Source organism: Panthera onca, chromosome X (genome assembly GCF_046562875.1).
Source record: "Panthera onca isolate mPanOnc1 chromosome X, mPanOnc1 haplotype 2, whole genome shotgun sequence".
Taxonomy (NCBI): Eukaryota; Metazoa; Chordata; class Mammalia; order Carnivora; family Felidae; genus Panthera; species Panthera onca.
This window is the reverse complement of record NC_138357.1, coordinates 87,454,795-87,461,290: the sequence shown is the minus strand read 5'-3', so window position 1 is coordinate 87,461,290 and position 6,496 is coordinate 87,454,795.

Sequence of the window (6,496 nt, the reverse complement as noted above, 5' to 3'; positions counted from 1 at the left end):
TATCTGATAAAAGACTCGTATCCAGAAAATACAAAGAACTCTTAAAAGTCAATAAGAAGACAAACAACTCAATTTAAAAATGGGCAAAAGAGGGGCACCTGGGTGGCTCAGTCGGTTAATAGTCTGACTTTGGCTCAGGTCATGATCTCTCAGTTTGTGAGTTCAAGCCCTGTGCTGGGCTCTGTGCTGACAGCTTGGAGCCTGGAGCCTGCTTTAGATTCTGTGTCTCCTTCTCTCTCTGCCCCTCTCCCACTCACGCTCTGTCTCTCTCTCTCAAAAATAAATAAACTTTTTAAAAAATAAAATAAATTAATTAATAAACATGGGCAAAAGATTTGAATAGATATTTCACCAAAAAAGATATAGGAATGGCTAAGAAGCACATGAAAACATAGCATCATTAGTCATTAAGGAAATGAAAATTAAAACCAAAATAAGATGCCACAACATGCCATTTAGAAAGGCAATAACCAAAAAGACAGATAATACCAAGCATTGGTGAGGCTGTGGAGAAACTGGAACCTTCATACATTGTTGGTAGGAATTAAAAATGGCATAGCCATTTTGGAAAAGAGTTTGACAGGTTTCTTGACAATTTACTCATAAATTAACCAGGTGACCTAGCAATTTCACTTAGGAATCTGTTCAAGAGAATAAAAACATGTGCGCAGAAAAACTCGTATGCCAATATTTATAGCAGCATTATTCATAATAACAAAAATCCAGAAACTATCCATATGTCCATTAATGATGAACAGATAAACCAAATGTGGTGTATCTGATACACAATGGATTATTGTCAGCAATAAAAAGGAACAAAATACTGGCAACATGGATGGACCTCAAAAACATTACACTAAGTGAAAGAAGCTAGATACAGAGTTCCATATGTTGTATGATTCCATTTATATGAAATGTCCATACAAAGCAAATCCATAGAGACAGAAAGGTGAGTGGTTGCCTGGGACTGGAGTTTCAGAGTGGGCAGTAACTACTAGTGGGCTCTAGAGAAATTTTGGAGGTGATAGAAACATTCTGAAACTGGCTTGTGATGATGTTTGCACGAGTCTATAAATGTACTAAAACTCAGTGAATTGTGCACTAACAATGGGTGAGTGTTATGGTATGTAAACTATACCTTAATAAAACTATGAAAATGTGCCCAGCGCCAGGAAAGATGGACAGGTTTTATCTTGCCCCACCAGCCACAGCAACACCAATTAGTGTGTGCCTGGAAGCCAAGACCAGGGTTCACCCTGGTGCCATAGATGAGACAGAGAGAGAGAGAGAGAGAGAGAGAGAGAGCTGGGGAATGCTACACCCACCACCCACCATTCCCCTGACCAGAGACTGCTGACTTCCCCAAGGACCTGCCATTAGAAACGTGAGAAACTTTTTCCAGAAGTCTTCACAACAAAATATTTCTTTTTCTTAGCTTGAAATCAGACATTTCCAGGCTTCCACAAATAGACCATGGTTTCTGTGCTATCTCCTTATTTCCCCCCAAATCATTACCACTGACAAGTGGGGTATGGTTGCACCAATTTCTTTTTTTTAATGTTTTTTTTTGAGAGAGAGAACAAGAGCACATGCGAGCAAGGGAGAGGCAGAGAGGGAGAGAGAAAGAGAGAAAGAGAGAAAGAGAGAGAGAGAGAGAGAGAGAGAGAGAGAGAGAGAGAGAGAATCCCAAGCAGGCTCCATGCCCATCGCAGAGCCCGACTTGGGGCTCGCTCCCACGACCATTAGATCATGATCTGAGATGAAATTAAGAATCTGACACTTAACCATCTGAGCCACCGAGGCGTCCCTCATTCTTTTTTTCTCTAACTAGAAGTTTGTTTCTCTTAATCTTCTTCACCTATTTCACCCATCCCTCTACGCTCCTCTCCTCTGGCAACCACCAGTTTGTTCTCTATGAGTCTGTTCTGTTTCTGTTTTGTTTTTTAGATTCCACAAAAAAGTGAAATCATATGGTATCTGTCTTTCTCTATCTGACTTATGTCACTTAGCATAATACCCTCTAGGTCCATCTATGTTGTTGCAAATGGCAAGATTTCATTCTTTTTTATGGCTTAGTAATATTCCATTGTAATATACCACATCTTTATTATCCATTCATCTATAGATGGACACTTGAGTTGATTCCATATCTTGGCTATTGCAAATAATGCTTCAGTAAATATGGGAGTATATATATATATATATATATATATATATATATATATATATATATATATATATATTCGAGCTACTGTTTTAGGTTTCTCTGGGTAAATACCAGCAGTGCAATTACTGGATCACATGGTTTTTCTATTTTTAATTTTTTGAGGAACCTCCATACTGTTTTCCACAGTGGCTGCACCAATTTACATTGCCACCAACAGTGCATGAGGGTTCCTTTTTCTCCACACCCTCGCCAACACCTGTTGTTTCTTTAAAAAAAAATTTTTTTTTAATGTTTATTTATTTTTTGAGAAACAGAGAGAGAGCACAAGCAGGGGAGGGGCAGATAGAGAGGGAGACAACAGAATCCGAAGCAGGCTCCAAGCTCTGAGCTTTCAGCACAGAGCCCAACACAGGGCCCCAACTCACCAACTGCGAGATCATGACCTGAGCCAAAGTCAGACACCCAGCTGACTGAGCTACCCAGGCACCCCAACACCTGTTGTTTCTTGCCTTTTTGATAGTAGCCATTCCACCAGATGTGAGGTGCTCTCTCATTGTAGTTTTGATTTGCACTTCCCTCATGATGAGTGATGTTGAGTGTCTTTTCATATGTCTGTTCTTCATACCCATCCTTGCTTTCTTCTCTGGACCTCTGGAGTCCCGGAGGATGACATGGCTGTATTCTGAGATTATGTCCTTCCTGCTTTTTTTTTTTATGTGAAAAATGTCCTTTCTTTCATAAAATTATGGTGGGAATAGTTAGAAGTTGAGGCTTTCTTACTTTTTGAATGTCTTAACTTGGGGAAATTGAAAATTGGCCAACCTCTGCCCCCTCCCACATATTCACATACATGGCTACACCTGTTTTTTTTTGGGGGGGGGGTTCATTAGTCCATAATTCATTTGACTAGTATCCACATTATATATCTAAAATTTCTTACACTGTAGAAATTTATGTAGTATTTATCATAAAGTAATTTATAACAAAGTCACCCATATTCTCCATATCATCTCTAAGAAAGGCAACCTTTGCAGAAGGGTGGATCTGCTAAAGGAACAATAGGAAAAAACATAATTATAGCTACAAGTTGGGTCCTGTGCCAGGCATCGCCTCAAGGAAATGGCCAGAGGCAATCTTGGATGAATGAAATAGAGAAGTAGGGGTGCCTGGGTGGTGTCCCACTCTTGATTTCAGCTCAGGTCAATCATGTTTCATGGGATCAAGCTTCGTGTCGGGGTCTGAGCGTGAAGCCTGCTTGAGCTTCTCTCTCTCCCCCTCTGCCCTTCTCCCCTGCTTGTGCTCTCTTTCAATCTCTCTAAAATAAAACTTCAAAAGTTGAAGGTGCCCAGCGCACCAGGGCAAGCTGGGGAGCAGGAATCCCTGCCTTTCAGAGCTGAGAGCACTTCTAAGAAAGTGGATGTCCTGTATTTGATTTTATGTTTTCTGCTGTGTGGCTCAGGGCTATCGTCCTTCTCCTGTGGCCCCACAAACACACAGCAATAGAGAAAAGAACAACAATTCCGGATGCAGTGGGATTCGAGGCAGAGGTGACCACAAGGAGGTACTATCTAAGCGGTAGCTGCCAAGATGTAAATAACATGTAATGTAACAGTGCTGCTGCTGCTGCTGCTGCTGATACTGATGATGCAGAAAAATACAACGTAGAAAAACTTGGACTCTTGGCTATGGAGGTCTTGTTTATTCAACTGTATGGGATCTAATCCCAACTGCTAATGTTAAAATTTTGTTCTCTGGTGGCCCTGTTCTTTGCTTTCTACCTTTTTAAAAACTGTTTCCAGAATGTATATGTCTCTGGTTTGAATACGATAAGGGGAATAGCTTTCCCCGCCTGCATGGGTTTAGCCCTGATTCTGCTCTTTATCTTGCATGCCTGTGCCCTTTCCCAGTGATGATTTTCTGGAGAGGAGAGGCCAGGCATTTTATTATCCTTATGCATTGCTTGGCAAACTGCCATGTGCAGGAAGGTATTTAATAAACGTTTTTTGAAAAACAATTTCTAACCTCTTTGGAATCATCGCAGAACTGCAACCAAACACCGGTAGAATCCAGTGGCTGATTAAGGCCTAAAACATGAGCAATTTCTTTTTCGTTTATTTTTTTATTTTGAGAGAGCAAGAGAGAGTACAAGCCGGGGAGGGGCAGAAGGGAGATACAGAATCCCAAGTAGGCTCTGCGCCTTCTCCATCAGCACCATCAGCACAAGCCCTACTCAGGGCTCAAACCCATGAACCTTGAGATCATGACATAAGCCGAGATCAAGAACAGGAGGCTTAACTGACTGAGCCACCCAGGCGCCCCAAACATGGACAATTTCTACCATGAACATTTCAAACACGTGTCAACTGGTTAGTAAAGAAAATAATTTTTAAAAAAATGAATCTTCAGCAAGATCCCAATATGTTTTCCCCTGTGATTCCAGTGGAACCTTGACTTTGGTTATTCATCCTCCCTGAGCTTGGCAGCAGGAATCTCTTCTAGGTGCAGGCACTGCCGAAAGGTGGCCTTCAGGTCACTCTGTGAAAGGAGGTAGCAGACGCAGTTTCTGGTTGAAGAGCCTCAACCTCAGTTCCAGAGGCACTGATTCCTTCTCTCTTACAGGAGGGTGAAGGGCGGCACCTCTGGGAGCAGAGGGCAACTGTGGGGAGAAGGGGGAGCAGGAGGAGCAGGGGGAGCAGTGGGGAGCAGTGGGAGCGGGAGGAGAAGGGAGAAGGGTGGGGAGCAGGGGGAGCAGCAGGGAGTACTGAGAGCAGGGGGAACAGTAGAACAGCCTGGAGTAGTGGGAGCAGGGGGAGCAGGGTAAGCAGTGTAAGCAGCCCCAGTGGGAAGCAGCAGGTAGCAGCTGGGAAGAGGCTAAGCGGAAAGATCAGGACAAGCAGGGGTAGCAGCGGGGAGCAGGGGGAACAAAGGGGAACAGGGGAGCAGCGGAGAGTAGGGGGAGCCTGGGGAGTAGGGGGAGCAGGGGGAGCAGCGGGAGCAGCGGGGAGGCTCCTCCCAGTTGTCGCCCAATTAGAAAGCCAGTGATTTATCAGAAGGCAGAAGACTCACAGGACCAGGCCAGGGTTCCCTTTGTTCCACCTCTTTTCCCATGCCAGAACCAAAGAAAAAGGCACGTTGAATGACAAGAATTAATGGTGTCAAACAAATAGAAAAAGAGACAGAGGCTTCTCAGTCTGTGATGGGAACTGTGTGCTGTTTGGCCTGGGCCTGAAGTTCATGGTGCCTTGGGCAGAGGCAAACTGCCCATGCCTACTGGCGTGAAATCCAAAACTATTAGACCAGGGAAATCTGAATTAGGGTCTGAGAAACAAACGGAGTGCCCTCCACATTTACAGGAAAGCAGTACATTATCCATCAGGCACATACCATATACCTTCCTCCATCTTTTGGTCTGACCTGCCCCAAATGCTGTGGAGGGAACACAGAAATATGAGTCACTCTTTGTTCCTGTCCTCATATTGCTTCCAGCCTTCCGGGAGGCAGGGGACTCATCCCCGTACTGTCTAAAGAGAGAACTAGCCTAGTGAGGGAGTGAGGGCCACAGCTGGAAATCAGGAGGAGGGCAATGTGTGACTGAGCAAGCAGGGACTAGGGGACGAGTGACATGCAAAATGCCTTAGAACTACTGGCAAATAATAGGTCACTTGCAATAATACCCCCTTGTAAATAATAAATCACTCACAGGTAAAAATGTGCTCACTTCGTCTATGCATCAGCATCTGACTGTTAAGGCGTGAGGTTCAATTCTCCAGTCCACAATTTATATTCAGATGATTGTTCTCATATTTGAATTGAGAAAATTATTTGGGTGAAACAAACTATGTGTTTCATCTCTAGTGATGTCAGTTGATTTTCCTTCCCTCAGCTGCCCTCCCTCCACCCCATCCTCTCCTCCAGCTCAGGCACTCTACATTACCATTATTTTCTGGAATGTCTCCCTAACTAGCAATGAACTAGAAAATGTGGGTCTCATTTGTTTTTGTACTCTGTCCCCTACCCCAGGGGGCCCAGAACTGGCAGGCCCTATGTAAGGGGGTGGACTGTGGGGTACTGGAGACTGGGGGAGTGCATCATTCACACGTTCATTTATTCACTCATGCAATAGCCATTTCGGGTTTTTGCCTCCCCAGTTTTGTGGTTTATGCCTTAGTGTTATTTGTTTATTTATATTTGTTTGTTTGTTTGTTTTTAAGTTTATGTATTATTGCGAAAGAGAGAGCACAAGCTGGGGAAGAGCAGAGAGAGAGGGAGACACAGAATTCGAAGCAGGCTCCAGGCTCTGAGCTGTCAGCACAGAGCCTGACGCAGGGC